Source organism: Phoenix dactylifera, chromosome 17, assembly GCF_051530095.1.
Source record: "Phoenix dactylifera cultivar Ajwa chromosome 17, Ajwa_hap1_PhDact_Kaust_v1.1, whole genome shotgun sequence".
In the NCBI taxonomy this organism is placed as follows: domain Eukaryota; kingdom Viridiplantae; phylum Streptophyta; class Magnoliopsida; order Arecales; family Arecaceae; genus Phoenix; species Phoenix dactylifera.
The window spans coordinates 13,618,120-13,637,054 of NC_143206.1; the positions used below are offsets into that span (position 1 = coordinate 13,618,120).

At 37.8% G+C, this 18,935-nt stretch overlaps 1 protein-coding gene and 1 pseudogene across 1 annotated transcript in view; one reads left to right on the top strand and one right to left on the bottom strand.

The window, feature by feature from the left end:
* Positions 1–18,935, top strand: part of LOC120105426 (uncharacterized) — a 78,483-nt gene that overhangs the window by 4,588 nt on the left and 54,960 nt on the right. The window lies entirely within an intron of this gene.
* On the bottom strand, positions 12,625–12,889 carry LOC149751053 (signal recognition particle RNA; annotated as a pseudogene).

Consider the following 18,935-nt stretch of genomic DNA (forward strand, 5'->3'; position numbering starts at 1 on the left):
TAAAAGAAGAAATGAAATAACTAACGAGGTCTCGTATTAATTTGGATTGGTTACATAATTCCTTTTCCTCTGTCCTTCTCTTTAACCAAAGAAAAAGAAGAACCTCTCCTTAAGTCTCTTTTTAAATAACATCCCTGTCGATAAATTGCTGGACTTTCTAGTGTCCCAGCAATTAAACGGGTCAGCACGCAAGTCTGGCCAACTGATCGACTTAAAAGCATTGGAGTGAGTTATAGTTCAGCAGTTGCAGCTGTCTTATATTTAGATTTCCATATTTCAAACATGAGAGATTTTTCTAAGAAATATTTAATTGGAATATTTCTCATGTCATATCTTTGAACTAATTGAAGTCCTGAACCATATAGGCTCTCTCACAAGCACAACAATAGGCTTATATATCGTATGCATGCATTCATTTCAGTGGGCAGAGTGTGCAGCTTGCTTTCTAAAGGAAGCAGAATGGATGCACAGCGAACGCATTCCGACCTACGAAGAATACATGCAATGCACCAAGGTCTCTATTGGAGCGAAAATAATAACATGGACATCTGCATTCTTGCTGGGAGAGAAGATCACAGATGAGATGCTCCGCCACATTGGTCCTGACTCACGCTTCACGGACCTCGTTTCCGTCGTTTGCCGACTTTCCAATGATCTTGCCTCCTCTTCGAGGGAGCTCGAGGAGGGAAAGTTGACCACGGGGGTTGGCTGCTACATGAGGGACCACCCAGGCTGCACCCAGGAGGAAGCCGTGGTAGGTCTCGCCAATGTGATTGAGTTGGCCTGTCAGGAACTGGAGTGGGAGCTCTATCGATCAAGAGCAGTAGTGCCGGAGTTCTGTAGCCGTGCAGTCCTGAGTAATGCTCGAGGTGCCCGTCTTCTCTACAGAAGGATGGATGGCCTTACCAATTCCGATGAAGAATTCATGAAGCTCTTCCAAGATTTTATGTTTAACCCACTTGAATGAAGGCTTCTTGAGCCTGCAGCGAAGCAATGAATTCAGCAGTTCGCACCAAGTCATCTATATATGTTTCCCTCTCGCACCGTCTATGACACAATTTGAACTTCTAAGCAAATTAATTCGTGCCTTATGTTAACATAATTTTAGAAATCATGTAACAATCTACATCGCCAATAATATTTTTCTTTATTAGCATAATCATGTATCGACCTATATTATTTTTCTTATATGGAGTAAGTATACATAACTCCTGAGATGTATTGAATATGATGGAACAGAGAAATAAAATTACTTTTTTTTTCTTTTTTTCTTTTGTATTCCTCTTCTTTTGTAAATATTTTAATATAGTAAATATTTTTTTCTCTTATTTTCTCTTGATATATCAGCCTACAATATCGGTTTCTAAGTTGTTATGTCAATTCTTAATCTGCTATAATCTGCTTCTAAACTACTATTACAGCTCTTGATCTACCACGTCTAAGTCTATAAATGATTGGCTCGACCTGTGACTCGACTCAACCCGATTCGATTAGACCTGACTCAACCTATTTTAGAGGACCTATGGGTCTGGGCTTGGTTCTAAAATTAGACTTTTTCTATTTTTCGGGTCGGGTCTGGGACAACCCAATCTCAACCTGAACCGGACCCGACCCGACCCGATTCAATTTTTTTTGGGATCGATTTGGATTGTTTACCCAACGATCTGATCCGACCCGACCGAACTCGGAATACCCAATCTCTCTCTTTGTCCGTGATCCCAAGTCACTTGTCCAACCTCAGCTCCTCAGCCCACCGGCGGCCGAAAGCACCGCCACCTCCCAATCCCCGACGCCGACGCGGTGCGAGAGGTCCACCACCTCCAACTATAGGCACGTTGCCACCAGCGCCTCCAGCCCCCACCACCCGATCCCCGTGGCCCCGGCGAGGCACATTCCTTTCAACCCCCGACGGCCACCGGCGATGTGGAGGGAGGCGCCATCGAGGGCAGAGTAGGTGGAGAGGTCCAGGGATTCGAGAGTGGAGTAGCGGCGCAAGAGGGAAGGGAGGGACTCCCAGTGGAGGATGCGGAAGGCGTGGCGGTGGAGCACCTCCACACGGAGGAAGCTACGGGAGACAAGGTGTAAAGACTTCCGATCTCCGGAGTTCAGCAGCCGGTCCATGATCTGGACCAAGAGGTCCACGAAAAGTATAGCCAGGATCAAATCAGGGGGCTGGGGGGTCCCATTATCGCGACTTTTTCTAATGAATTATTCGGGAAGAGGGCAGCAAACTTGGCTTTTTAGGTGGGGATAAAGAGGAAGGAGGAGAAAGGGGCGAAGGGTTGGAGGAGAGGGATTAGGAATTCGAGACTAGTGTTCCAGCAGCGGTGTTTTGAGTGCCGACGGCATGATTGGCGGAGAGACGATAACATCTTCTCTACTTGTTATTCTTCCTTTTTTTAATGTGGGTGGGAGGGGGTGTAGGGTAACAAAATCGGAGACGTAGCAGAAAGAAAATCCCCTCTTTTTGAATCACTCTCATATTGGACCCGACCTGGACCTAGACCCGACCCGGACTTGAATTTTTCAGGCCGGGTTCGGGTTATACATGGCCACACACAGGTGAGTCCCCGCCCCCTTCTTCCCCCTTTTCTTCTTCTTCTTTCTTTCTTTCTTGCTTCCTCTCTTTCTTTTTCTATTTTAATTTACCTATCCTCCCGAGTGGATCGGGAGGAGGAAGGGCAGAGAAAATGGAAACAAGGTGGTCGGAAGGCTTACCTATTTCGGGGGTGAACTGCAACGATCCCTGCTCCGGCGCCTCAGTGGTTGCTGGTTCAGGAATTCCTCTCTGAGGAAGAAGGAGGGGCACGATAAGAGGGCTAGAAAATAGGGCTTCTTAGGCGGTGATAACCACTTTAGCGGTCGGCAGCTGTCTCTCCCTTCCGCCGGCAGCTGTACCTCTCCGAAGTAGGACCATAGGAGGTGGTGGCCTCCAGATGGGCTGCCGACCTTGGTCCAGGTCGGCCCATCTGGCGGCCCAGTCCCAGTAGTCACAATACACATACACATGACAAATACTAGCAAGCTGTCCGTGACACTTATTTTCAGGTCACATTCTAACATGAAATGTAGGCATTTCAAGTCTTTTAGCTTTACGTAAATTGCTTTAATTCTGATTTGTGTAGGTAAATTTTATATTGGAATTTTTCCGTCAATGCGTCCTGCCTAGATTAGAGACAACAAGCATCATAAGACAATTGTGGCCAGAAAATGAGAGTACAAGAAAATATTTAAAACTCCCAAAGTTAGACTTTCAAAAGTCGCAGAAGCTATATCAACAAGAACTGAAGGAATTTGAGAGGTTAGGATGATAAGTCATATGTTTTAATGGTTGTCAACTAATTAAGATCTAAGCCATTGGATAAAAACAATAATTGTTTGCTGACCATATTTGGATACATTAATTGACAACACTATCCCTATAATTATGGCTGGCCATGAGCTAGCTTAGGTCAGGTTTGGATCAAATCAATTCGGGGTTGAGTTAAGAACCTCAACCCATAACCAACCAATCATAATTAATTCCAAAAGAACAAATCCATACGCAACCTATTTATTTCATAAAAGCCCATACCTACCTATCAACCTCAAATAGCATGTTACTTATCTATATTTATAAAAATAAATAAAAGCAAAAAAATCTTAAAATAAGGTATTTAGAATGGCCGATCCAAACAAAGTAAGAAAGTGTGGGACAAAATTTAAGTGGAAAAAGTGAAAATTCCAAAACATGCTACACTCTCCTCTTTCTTTTTATTATATCTTATTTATTTGCTTAACTGTTAGCTAGTTATGCAACTTTTCTAGTCAAATCAACAAGAGCATGGTATATGATGTAGCTATCACTTTTTTTAAAAAAATTAATTGTAAGATAAACACATTAACATAAATAAGGATTTCGGATCACTTACAGATTTTTCTCTTTGATTCGATTCACTGATCAAGGAGTGGATTTTACCAATGAAAATCTACTGTTTTCCACAACCTAGATGCCCAAGTCACTTACAGAGAATCTCATAACCACCCCCTTTTTTAAATGAAGCCTTATGCATAACTGTCAATAGACAGTTTCAAGGTTGGAGAGATGTCTTTGGAAAGACATCTCTTTTGGACATGAGATCATGTCTTTTGGTTACCGGTTTGGTTGAACTATCATGGGTGGACCAAACCCGTTTTTCCAACATCTCCCACTCACACATGATGGGTTCAACAGTGTGAGTTTTAACCATTACGAACAAGTCTTTTCTCTGCGATTTTCATACAGGCAAATAGATCGTGCGACCAGCATACCAATATAAGAAAATGATAACGAGCTCACACTACCATACATCTGCTAGGAATATATAGTAGTTCAGTAGAGTAAGTATGCAGTACCCCAGAACATTTAAGTCATATTTCAAGTACCTCATGATCTCACTTTAACTTATCACAGTATTTGTTTTCTGTTTTGTATTCACAATCATGCTTTAACACGTAGTCAAGATGATTGGTCGACCAGTGAATACAACAAAGAAATGAGACACAAAATGATCTTCCTTTCTATCTCGAATCTCTTAATTGTAGTTTAGTTGCTTTTCCAGATATGCCCCAATAAATCGAATCAAGCATGATTGCAGGTAACATTCCAAGATAGCATACACTGAACTAAATCTCAAGAAACAGTAAAAGTAATAAGGGTACTAACAGAGGTAATTATAGCCTCAGGGCTCACACAACGAGAGAGAAGAGATCAATTCTCTCGTTACCTTTATTGGTCGAATTATGCACATGTGGTATGAAGCGCATGTTATGGTATTTTTCTCCTTTTCCATGGAGCGTATGTTGATTCTCATTATATGAAATACCATACAAATGATAGTTCAGACACACTTAGTGTCCAACTTGAGTTCACCACTCTACTTTCTTTCTCATCATTACTACAGAACTCACATTTGGCATTTAAAACAGACAAGGTGATTTGTGGGTTTACTCACCTTCAGTCACAAAATATTACATAGTGACCTCATCTTGATTTACTATCAAGGCGACATTAATTTTAAGCTTGAGCTCATAAATACGTTATGCTTAAAATTGTTTCATCTCTATCAACCACAAGTTATAGAGGCGATTGCCCGTGTGAGAAGGCCAATCTAATTTCTGTCCAACATACATTTCTTTAAATGAACTAATCATATGCACTAAGCATTAACGCATATATATATGCATATGTGTGTGCTTAAAAAAAATAAGAACTTAGCATTAATATAAATACATACATGTGAATCCTAAATAAGAAATTAAAATATCTCATTATTCAAACCATTATGTACATCAAAGTCTACGAAGACCTAAAGATTTCACATGTCTCATAAATACATCTCTAGGAATAGATTTAGTAAACGGATCTGCGATCATTTGATTCGTAGATATGTATTGTATGTTCACTTTCTTTTGTGCAACCATGTCTCTCACAAAATTATACTTTGTATCAATATGCTTAGTCTTTGAGTGATATTTGGGATCTTTTGTATAAGCTATCGATGCTTGGCTATCACAATGTACTAGTACTGGATATGAAGCATTTTTCATAACCCCCAAATGATTAAGAAATCTCTTTAACCAAACTGCTTCTTGTACCGCCGCTGAAGAAGCTACAAATTCAGCTTCCATCGTGGACAAAGCTATACAAGTTTGTTTCTTACTACTCCATGAAATTGCCCCATTACTTAGTAAGAAAACATAACCAGAGGTTGATTTTCTTTCATCCAAATCACCTCCCCAATCAGCATCTGTATAGCCTTCAAGACGCAAATCATTTCCTTGATAACATAATGAATAATCCGCAGTACCTTTTAGATATCTCAATATTCTTTTGACCGCTTTCCAATGGTCATGGCTAGGGTGTGATTGATATCTACTTACTATACCAACTGCAAAGCAGATATCTGGCCTTGTACACTTCATTGCATACATAAGACTTCCTGATGACCCAAAGATTGATTCATAGATTGATTTTGATGATCACAAAACCTTGAAGTATAGATACTAATGTTTATGTTGCAAGGAGAAAGATATTTATTTTGCAAGGAACATAGCAAGTTGGGAGAACACAAGAAGGCCTCCAAAGCTCTCAAGTTGGAAGAAAGCTACAATTTATTGGTCCAAGCTTAAAGTTCAAAGGATTCAAATTGGAGGAGTAAAATCAAAAGAAAAATTCAAAAGAACAGTCTTCGAGTCGACTCCAGTGGAATTCGAGTCGACTCCGGAGAAGTATGAGTCGACTCCTAGGAGTCACAGGCAGAAAAGTCAGAGAGCAGTTTTCGGGTCTGAGATTCGAGTCGACTCCAGTGGAACGCGAGTCGACTCCGATGGTTGGTAGGTCGACTCCAAAGAAAGCAAGAGTCGACTCTCAGCGGAACACAAAGAAAAAGTCAGAGAGCATTTTTGGGACTCTGAGATTCGAGTCGACTCCCGCATTGCACGAGTCGACTCCGAGACTCCGCGACCATCAACAGACAGAAAACCAAGTTACTGCCTCTGAGATTCGAGTCGACTCCCAGACAGCTCGAGTCGACTCCAAGGCAGCGCTACACCAAGATGGCAGAAGGCTGTGTTTCGCAAACTGAGAGCCGAGTCGACTCCAAGGAAGTTCGAGTCGACTCCAAGACTGGACGAGCCAAAAAAACAGAGGATCGGGAGTTCGGGCTCTGAGATTCGAGTCGACTCCCAGGACAGTCGAGTCGACTCGAGAGGACAAAATTCAAAATTGGATCCACGGACTTCAGTGGGTGAGCCGACTCCGAAATTGCCAAGTTAGCTCCAGAAGTTGGCGAGTCGACTCCAGGTTAAGACGAGTCGACTCCCAGTCGAGGCAAGCACATTAATTCAAATTTGGAACAGTGGCCGAGTCGTCTCCGGTAAAACACGAGCCGACTCCTGCAACAGGCGAGCCGACTCCTGATCGCGCGAGTCGACTCCGATCTCAACGGTAACATTGTCAGAAAATGCAGACTGTGTCCAACGGCTCTTTTTCTTGTCTCTAACGGCTATATTCTTGTTTCCACACCATCTAAAGCTATAAAAACAAGAAGAGAGCTAGGGGAGAACTCATGGAAGTGGGAGAGATCATCTAGGAAAGAGATCTCAAAGAGATTACAAAGAAAATCTCCCACAAGCACAAAAGGGCCATCCAAAACGAAATAGAGAGAAGAAGAGCATCCAAGTGAATCCGAAAGCTTCCTCTCCATCCGTGTGCTGCCTCGGGGATCCTCTACTTCATGCCAAATCAGAGGAGGATCAAGTAAAGAAGAAGCCGAGCTCCTCCATCTTCAAAACTCGTTTGAGGGCTTCTCTTTACTCTATTTGTTTATATTGTCATATCTGCTTGTTTAAGAAGCTTTGATTTGTTTTTATTCTTTGTTTTAATATCTTGTAACTTGATTCAATCAAGGGATTGAATCAAGGGGTTAAAGGTTTGTTGGTGAGCCAAAGGGAAAACCAACGGTGTAAGGTTTGTTGGTGAGCCAAAGGGAAAACCAACGGGATTAAGGTTTGTTGGTGAGCCAAAGGGAAAACCAACGAGGTTTAGGTTTGTTGGTGAGCCGAGGGTAAAACCAACGTGTAAGGGTTTGATTGTGAGCCCGGGAAAACAATCGGGGTTGGTTCTAGTCGGTGAGCCTGGGAAAACCGACCGAGTTCGTTGTGTGCTCGTAAAACAACAAGTTGGGTTGTGAGCTTGTAAAACAACCGACTGTAATCTGTAGGATTATAGTGAAATTTCCAAGAAGTCTTGGAAAGTGGATGTAGGTGCTGGGGTGCACCGAACCACTATATGTTTGCTGTGTTTGTAATGCTTTTTGTCATTATCTAACTCACACACTTACTCACTTAGATAAATTGCTTGCTTAACTATTATCCGCGAATTCTTTAGTTGCAAGCATACTCAATCAAGTCACATTCTATACATCAAACTGTCGCTAAGTTTAACTTTCACTGCGCATATATACAACTTAGCATAATTAATCAAAAAGTGCTAGAAGTAGCTTAAAAGTTTTAAAAGACCCAATTCACCCCCCCCTCTTGGGTTGTATCTACTGGGCAACACTTCCAACTGCACTAGAATAAGGAACTCTTTTCATTTGCTCTTCTTCTTGTGGAGTCTTCGGGCACATTCTTTGGCTTAACGCTTCAGCTTTTGCAATGGGAGTATCAATGGGTTTACAATCTTGCATATGAAACTGTTCAAGAATTTTCTTTATATAATGCTCCTGTGAAAGAGATAATAACCTTTTTGAACGATCTCTTTCAATTTTAACCCCAAGAATATAGTTAGCTTCTCCCATGTCCTTTATTTCAAAATTCGTGAACAACCAATTCTTAACTGATGCTAAGAATTCTTTATCATTAGCAGCCATTAGTATATCATCCACATAAAGTGATAAAATCACAAATTTGTCTTTGGATCTTTTAATATAGACACAGTGGTCTTCATCAATCATGACAAAATCATATGATATGACAGCCTGATGAAATTTTATATTCCATTGTCTAGAAGATTGTTTAAGGCCATAAATCGACTTCAAAAGTCTACACATTTTGTGCTCTTGGCCTTCTTTAATAAAACCGATAGGTTGTTCCATATAAATTTCTTCTTCCAATTCTCCATTGAGAAAAGCTGTTTTTACATCCATTTGATGTAATTCAAGATCCAAACTAGCTACTATGGCTAAAATTATGCGAATTGAGGTGAATCTCACAACAGGAGAAAATGTCTCTTCATAGTCAATCCCCTCTTGTTGTGTATAGCCTTTTGCTACAAGGCGTGCCTTATATCTTTCTATTGTGCCATCTGCCTTGCGCTTTATTTTGAGAACCCATTTGTTCCCAATTGCTTTCCGACCTTTCGGAAGATCAACCAATTTCCAAACTTGGTTTGATCTCATTGACTCCATTTCTTCTTCCATTGCTTTCATCCATTGCTCTTTTGCAGGACATTTAAGAGCTTCATCAATATTTCTCGGTTCACCTTCCTCTTGAGGTGTAACAAGAAATGCTTCTCCTTCAATCTCAAATCGTCGACGGGGAACTAATCCACGGTTACTTTTTCGTAATTGAGATTGTTGTGAAATAAATTCATCATTTCTTGAATTTCTCCCACTTGAACCAGATGTTGTTGATGGATTTTCAAGATTTTTTACCAATTGAGTTTGATTAAACAAATTATCATGGTCCTCAATCTCAAATAAAGATAAACCTTTATTTATTTCACCCTCATTTGGAAAATTATTTTCCAAAAATGTGGCATTACGAGATTCAAACTCAGTAATACTTCCATTGTCAGTGTTACCAACGAACACATATCCTTTGGAGGTTTCAGAATATCGAATAAAAATACTCTTTTTGCCCCTTGGACCCAATTTTCCATATTTATGAGAAGAATCATGAATATATGCAGCACATCCCCAAGGTCTTAAATTACTTAGGTCAGGTTTGCGACCGGTCCATAATTCATAAGGGGTGGAAGTTACTGATTTTGAGGGTACTAGATTAAGTACATATGCAGCTGTTAATAATGCATCACCCCAATAGGTGATCGGCAAATTAGCTTGTGCCATCATAGACCTAACCATTTCCAATAGGGTTCTATTTCTTCTTTCCGCAACACCATTTTGTTGTGGAGTACTAGGAATAGTTAACTGTCTACCTATTCCCTTTTCATCACAAATTTGTTTGAACTGATCAGACAAATACTCACGTCCACGGTCAGTTCTTAATACTTTGATTTTCCGGTCTAATTGATTTTCAACAAAGTTTAAATATCTTATAGAGCAATCTAATGCATCAGATTTGTGAGATATCAAATAGACATAACTGAAACGTGTATAATCGTCAATAAATGTGATGAAATAAGAAACCCCATGTCTTGCCCTTACATTCATCGGCCCACAAATGTCAGAATGAATTAATTGCAATGGAAAATCGGCTCTAGTTCCTTTACCAAATGGTTTTCTTGCTGTTTTTCCTGCTAAGCAATATTCACATATAGCTAGATTAACCTTTTCAACAGGGCCTAATAATCCCTCTTTGGCTAATCTATTCATTCGTTGTTGCCCAATGTGACCTAACCTAGCATGCCAAATATTTTCATCCATGTTTGGATTACTAGTAGATGTAATAAAGGAAAAAACAGTACTTATTACATTACACATACTATAATCAGTATCAAGTACAATAAAACCATTTAGTACATAACCAGATCCATAATAAGTTGTCCCTAGCAATATGTCTACACCATTACCATGAAAATTTAAGATATAGCCAAACTTAAGTAACATAACAACAGAAATTAAGTTTCGCCGAATATCTGGAGCATATAATACATCATGTAGAATTAAGGGTTGACCACCTCGCATATTCAATTTGCAGGTGCCAATCCCCTTTACTGCAACTCTTGAATTATTTCCCACGTATATCCATCTTGCTCCTTGTGGAATTCGACGATATTCCACGAAAGCGTCTCGATCTCTTGCTACATGGTCTGTGGTCCCTGAGTCTACAGTCCACAAAAGATGAGATTCAGCTAAGAACACAGAACTTGAAACATAAGACATACTTATATTTGTGCTAAGGGTTTTTACCTTCTTTGCCTCGGAGCATTCACGAGCAAAGTGACCCTTCTTGCCACAGTTGTAGCATCTCAATTTTGCTTTGTTCCTCTTAAAAGGACGCTTTCTTTTACCCGGCTGGCTATGCTTGAGCTTCTTAGAGGTCTTGCCATTACCATTGCCTTTCTTAAAATGACCACTAAAATGCTTTCGCTTGAAGCCCGAAGCTCCTTGCGAATTAGTGTTAGCCATATACACTTCATTAGTGGTTTTATTTGCCTCAAGACGGTCTTCCTCCAATTCCAGATGACGACCAGCATCAGTGAAAGTTCTAATGCTTTCATTATGGGTTAAGTGAACTTTCATGTGCTCCCAACTGTGAGGCAAAGATCGAATTATAGCTTGAACTTGTTGTTCATCAGTTAGCACATGTCCAGCATCTCGCAGTTCACTTATCATGTTCGACATTTCCCTTAAATGCTGCTTCATATTATTATTAGTGCGTTTCTTATATGTGTCGAACTTGATGGTCAGCTGCCTAAGTTTGGTGACAGAAGTTCCACCAAACTTTTCTTTTAATGCTTCCCATATTTCCTTTGCCATCTCAAAAGGCCTGAACTCTCGCATGATATCATTTTCCATGCTACTCAGCAATGTAATCCGAGCAATTGAGTTCTTCTTTTTCCAGGCAATATAAGCCTCCTTATCCTTTATGTGTTGAACCGTTATTCCATCCTCAGGCTCATTCATGGTATGGTTTAAGGCTTCCAGCGCCTCTTGTTCCTCCAATACATATTGGATTTTCATTTGCCATATTTCATAATTTTCACCATTCAATTTCTCACCCTTATTAAGTTCAGCTACTATATTCTTAGATGCTGAAGCCATTGCAGAAAACTAAATTTCTACATAAAGACAAACATGCACACAATTAATGCCAAGCACAACACATATTTTTCTTTGCCACTAAACACAAATAAAATTAATGCTAATTCACATAATGACATGGAATTGAAAGTTCACTATAAACATTAATTTTGATTCTTAGCAGACAAAGTTTTAGTTCTTAAGACAAATTATATAGTAAGTCTTAGAACTCCCACTTAAAACATGTATACTAAAACATTAAAAATTATATAAACATGGAGACATTTATTATCATAAAAAAAATTTAAATAATTAATACACTAGTAAAGAATATAAGTCATTCTAGCTTCGACTAGTTTTCAACTAGTGATTTTGCCATCTAAGAACCCGAACCCTCCTTGGAATAGTATCCTCAATTTCTTTTTGAATCATAGTTGATACTATTTGTTCGATCCAAGGAACCATTATTCTACTAATGGTATGACCTCCTGCTACTGTTAAAATTCCACTAATCTCATGCATTAAGTACTCTTTTATAAATGCTCTCACCAATTGAGCATAATCTCTCACTGCTAAGGAATTCCAAATATCTCTTAGAACTTGTTGCCATGATCCGAATAGAGAATCATACAGCACTTGGTACCGTTGATGTTGACATAATGCATGTCCTAGATGAATGATTTCTTCCCATCATATAATGAATAGTTTGTACATGTAAAATCATGTCATCATTAGGATCCATCCTTATAACTCGTAATGTGTGCAACAAATCTCTAAGCCTCGCCCTTTGTTCCGGGGTCCTTGCTGCCCTCGGAACCCTCACTAAGAGTGGTACTCGTGGCATTATTTCCTACAACAAATGTGGAAAAAATGCTTAGGCATAACACTGAAATATAATAACACACAATTAAAGGATGCGGGAACATTCAATTTCAAAATTTCCAAATGTCACACATACAATCACGGTATGATTGGAAAAATTTCAGGAAAGAAAAAATATATATATATATATATATTTTCCTGTAATTTTAACTCATTTTCGAATATAAATAATAATAAAAATTATTTTATATTTGAAAAAATATTTAAAAAAAATACAGAAAATTTGAAAATTAATTATTATTATTTTGAATCCAACGGTACAAACTACTTCTCAATATATTTCTCCAAACCATGTTTGGAAATTTTCTCTCCAGAAAATTGGTGGCCCGCCCGTTAAACTTCCACCGTTGAGAGCGGGAAGTGTACGTTGCTCTGTTAAACCAGCCTCACACGGTCCCCTCCGCTTCAGGGGAAGCGCGACCCAAGCTTTCGCTTAGGCCATGCATCCCACTACCCAACTTGGACTGGGCGAACCAGCCCTTTGCACCAATTGCACCTAGGCTCGAGGACGAAACCCAACGTCCAAACCACCAAATGCCCCCATTTGGGTTATAAGCTCCCACTGCCTTATTTGTTTAAATATTATATTCTTCCCAACGTAACTCATCTCTCCTCCTTTCTCTTCTTCAGGATGTTTGGATGAAGAAAAAAAAAACAGTAAGAAGAAGATGAGGAGGGGAGAAAAAAAAAATGGTTTGGGGCAGTTGGGCTTCCTTTTTTTCATGAGGTGGCCGCGTGGGAGACGCCATCCGCGAGCCGTTTAGAGGCCGCGCCACTGTGCAAAGGGGAGGTCTTCTTCACATGAAAAAAAAATTTCAGAAACAAGCTTGAAATTTTCGGGCCTTGTTTCTCCCTCCATAGTGAACGAAATTGAGTGTATTATATATGGATAGAAAGCTTGTTTCAAGGGCTTTCCATTGATATAAATTTCGTTTCCCAAAACAAACTGTGGAGAAAGTTATCAAGGTTCAAAGTTCCAGATTTTTGATCTTTATGAATTTATATCTCTCAAACCAGTGCACCAATCATCACCAAACTTTCCAGATATCATCTACATATCATATAGTATCTTCATGCAAAAAATCACGGCCTAACTCTATGTGTAAACAAAACCGCCATTAATGGCCATTCAAGGTAGTGAGTGCAAGAGCAATGGATTTAAGATATTAAAACATGTAATATCCACTCCAAAACATTTCAGAAATCGAACAAACATGCTCTGATACCAATGTAAGATAAACACATTAACATAAATAAGGATTTCGGATCACTTACAGATTTTTCTCTTTGATTCGATTCACTGATCAAGGAGTGGATTTTACCAATGAAAATCTACTGTTTTCCACAACCTAGATGCCCAAGTCACTTACAGAGAATCTCATAACCACCCCCTTTTTTAAATGAAGCCTTATGCATAACTGTCAATAGACAGTTTCAGGGTTGGAGAGATGTCTTTAGAAAGACATCTCTTTTGGACATGAGATCATGTCTTTTGGTTACCGGTTTGGTTGAACTATCATGGGTGGACCAAATCCGTTTTTCCAACATTAATAATGAATCTGACTTAACCGAAATGTTTTATCTAGAATAACCCATCCAATTAAAATTTTTTCTCAAATCTTCATTCTACACTTGCTTTCTAAATGCTTGATCACTAAAAATATCTCTAAATATGCATTTCTAGTATTTTGTACCCACTCTTGATCTTAGCAATTAAAAGATAGATTTTAAAGATTTATATTATACTTGCATTGACCCTTCAGGGAGACAGGCTAAATCTACACCCGATCCATTTCTAATAGAATTGGTCTTAACTAATTCATAGCATTTGATTTATATTCTAATTGATCTTGACTAACTTATATTATCTATTTTAAAAAAAATCAAACCAAAATCCATTATTTTGGATGAGTTTTGATGGGTTAGTGAATGCAGATAAAAATTGCGACTCTTCTCATGGCCTAGACAGGGAGAGAATTTAGGTTCGATCTTGACAGGTGAAGGGGTATTCTTGCCACTATCCTCATCTCTCCGGAAAAAAAAAAAAATAAGAGAAAAACAAACATGCATAAGCATTCGGATATGTGAGCGCGAGCGATTTAATTTAGCTACATACATGCACCGGATGCTTGTCTTGTCAAATCATGTATATGTACACCATATTCTTTTAATTCTCAATATTATTGCACGGATGCTTGTCTTGTTGCATGGACTGTCAAAATAGGATCTAAGATATATATAACAAAGATTAAAGTTACTCTTTATTTTTGCCAAACACATGGTCTTTGTGATTTATTAAATCTTGTAAAACTTTTTGTTTTTTTGAATTTATATTGTGGTAATGTTTTAAATGACGTTAACATGTTTGAACGAACTGATAACTCTGCATTAGCTTAAGGGACGAGTGTTTAGGCTTTAAACCCCGCGCTCATCCTTATATAGCAGGCAGCGAGGCATTATACCTGGAGTCACCACGAGTAGATCAGAGGCCAGAGGAAGGAAAAAATTTTGAGCAGTATGGCTCTCCCCTGCTCCCTTGCTCAGCCAGCTGCTCCGTTCCTATTTAGGTACATTCCTATTTAGGTACTGCTAGCAGCACTATTTGGATACATTAATTGACAACACTATCCCTATAATTATGGCTGGCCATGAGCTAGCTTAGGTCAGGTTTGGATCAAATCAATTCGGGGTTGAGTTAAGAACCTCAACCCATAACCAACCAATCATAATTAATTCCAAAAGAACAAATCCATACGCAACCTATTTATTTCATAAAAGCCCATATCTACCTATCAACCTCAAATAGCATGTTACTTATCTATATTTATAAAAATAAATAAAAGCAAAATAATCTTAAAATAAGGTATTTAGAATGGCCGATCCAAACAAAGTAAGAAAGTGTGGGACAAAATTTAAGTGGAAAAAGTAAAAATTCCAAAACATGCTACACTCTCCTCTTTCTTTTTATTATATCTTATTTATTTGCTTAACTGTTAGTTATGCAACTTTTCTAGTCAAATCAACAATCTTTATAGAGCATGGTATATGATGTAGCTATCACTTTTTTTAAAAAAATTAATAATGAATCTGACTTAACCGAAATGTTTTATCTAGAATAACCCATCCAATTAAAATTTTTTCTCAAATCTTCATTCTACACTTGCTTTCTAAATGCTTGATCACTAAAAATATCTCTAAATATGCATTTCTAGTATTTTGTACCCACTCTTGATCTTAGCAATTAAAAGATAGATTTTGAAGATTTATATTATACTTGCATTGACCCTTCAGGGAGACAGGCTAAATCTACACCCGATCCATTTCTAATAGAATTGGTCTTAACTAATTCATAGCATTTGATTTATATTCTAATTGATCTTGACTAACTTATATTATCTATTTTAAAAAAAATCAAACCAAAATCAATTATTTTGGATGAGTTTTGATGGGTTAGTGAATGCAGATAAAAATTGCGACTCTTCTCATGGCCTAGACAGGGAGAGAATTTAGGTTCGATCTTGACAGGTGAAGGGGTATTCTTGCCACTATCCTCATCTCTCCGGAAAAAAAAAAAAAAAAAAAAAAAGAGAAAAACAAACATGCATAAGCATTCGGATATGTGAGCGCGAGCGATTTAATTTAGCTACATACATGCACCGGATGCTTGTCTTGTCAAATCATGTATATGTACACCATATTCTTTTAATTCTCAATATTATTGCACGGATGCTTGTCTTGTTGCATGGACTGTCAAAATAGGATCTAAGATATATATAACAAAGATTAAAGTTACTCTTTATTTTTGCCAAACACAGTCTTTGTGATTTATTAAATCTTGTAAAACTTTTTGTTTTTTTGAATTTATATTGTGGTAATGTTTTAAATGACGTTAACATGTTTGAACGAACTGATAACTCTGCATTAGCTTAAGGGACGAGTGTTTAGGCTTTAAACCCCGCGCTCATCCTTATATAGCAGGCAGCGAGGCATTATACCTGGAGTCACCACGAGTAGATCAGAGGCCAGAGGAAGGAAAAAATTTTGAGCAGTATGGCTCTCCCCTGCTCCCTTGCTCAGCCAGCTGCTCCGTCCCTATTTAGGTACAATGATTATGAACCTATCCCTATTTAGGTACTGCTAGCAGCACTATTTGTATTGTTTTCTTTTTTTATGACTTGACGGGCTGTTGTGTTCGTTTAAGAGCCATATGAAATGCCAGATTTACTTTAAAAAAAAAAAAATTAGCATGACGAGAAGCCGGAACTTAGAAAATTTAGCATGACGAGAGTTACCAAACATGACTTATTATAACAATTCAGCATCTCATCCAAAATAACTAGCCGAAAGGTATTATTTGAATTTTTTAGTTTTATATAAGTAACTAAGATCTTCTCGGCAAATAACCGATGTAGGAATAAACATACGTCTGCACGGGTCATCACAGACTCCCCCATTTAAGTGTTGATGTGCTCGCCCCTGTGGTCAGCCTTAATGAACCCGACTGTAGTGTCTCCTAGTCCACATAGACTATTAACCGAGTTCGCTCTGATACCATTTGTAATAATACAGGATCTCACCCAAAAAGGCTATCCGAAAGGTATTATTTGGATTTCTTGATTCTGTATAAGTACTGCTTGTCTCTGAAGTGTTTGAGCTATATTCTTACCGGATAGCAATAGCACTATTACTTAGAAAAGAAAGGAAAAAAACACATGAAACTTGTATTGTAGTATGAAAATTAGGATCTACAATCCGAATTGCATCCTTGTGCCATGACCATGGACGAGTCACTCTGTCATCCAGTCTCTGTTCCCATAAACTTGACCCGGTGAGACTTATATTGGAAAAGATTTTTTGCATTTACTCTCTAATTATTTTTGTAAATTCATGTAATAATGCCCCGATTCTTAAAATTTGAATGAAGTTCCTAAGTATATATTCGTTGAATATAGGTCCATGCAGACTAATTAACTGCAATTGGATCACGAAGTTGGCTTGATGAGATTAAGTGAGAAATGTTCCAAATATCCAGAATATACAATCTTAGATTATTTATCGTTTTCAGATTAACTAAATCTTCAATAGTTTGCATATTAACCCTTCAATGCTTTTAAATTTGCATATAAACCCTCAGACATACAATGTTTGCACATACATTCCTCATCAGTCAATTTAAGTTAACTATGGTTGAAATTGATGGTCCTGTTATCCTTTCGGGGAATAAATTCCATGGAATCTCGTATAAAAATATTTAGTTTTTAACTAAGAGTATCAACTTTCCATAACCCTATTATTTTTTTCCCCAGTACTTATGGAAAAGTGAAATTGCAGCTATATAATGAACCTATCCCTATTTAGGTACTTCTAGCAGCACTATTTGTAACCATTTATACCCCACATCAAAATATCATGTTCAATACACATGACAAATACTAGCAAGCATAGTCTATTTGTTACCATTTCTAACATAAAATGCAGGCATTTTAAGTTTTTAGCTTTATGTAATCTGCTTTAATCTGATTTGTATAGGTAAATTTTGCATTGGAATTGCCCTGTCAATGCCTCCTGCCTAGATTAGAGACAATAAGCACCGTAAGACAATTGTGGTCAGGAAATGAGAGTACAAGAAAATATTTACAACTTGCAAAGTTAGACTTTCAAAAGTTGCAGAAGCTATATCAACAAGAGCTGGAGGAATTTGAGAGGTTAGTATGATAAGTCATATATTTTAAAGGTTGTCAAATAATTAAGATCTAAGCCATTGGATAAAAAGAATAATTGTTTGTTGACCATATTTGGATACATTAATTGACACCTCTATCCCTATAATTATGGCTAGCAATGAGCCAGCTTAGGCCAGGTTTGGATCAAATCAATTTGGGGTTGAGTTATGAACCTCAACCCATAATCAGACCAATTATAATTAATTTCAAAAGAACAAATCCATACCCGACCTATTAATTTCATAAAAGCCCATACCTACCTATCAACCTCAAATAGCATGTTACTTATCTATTATTTATTAAAAAATAAATAAAAGCAAAACAAACTAAAAATAAGGTATTTAGAATGGCCGATCCAAACAAAGTAAGAAAGTGTGAGACAAAATTTAGGTGGAAAAAGTGATAAATCCTAAACATGTTACACTCTCCTCTTTCTTTTTATTATATTTTATTTATTTTCTTAACTATTAGTTATGCAACTTTTCTAATCAAATGAACAATTCTTTATAGAGTATATGATGTAGCTATCACTGTTTTTAGAGATTTAATGATGAATTTGACTACCGGAATGTTTTATCCAGATTTATCCATCCAATTCAATTTTTTTCTCAAAGCTTCATTCTGCACTTGTTTTCTAAATGCTTTATCACTAAAAATATCTCTAAAACATACATTTCTTTGCACCAGTACTTGTACCCACTCTCGATCTTGGCAATTAAAAGATAGATTTTAAAGATTTATATTATACTTGCATTGACCCATCAGGTTGATAGGCTAAAACTACACCCAATCCATTTCTAATAAAATTGATCTCAACTAATTCATACTGATTGATTTAAAAAAATAACACCCAAATCCATTATTTTGGATGAGTTTTGAT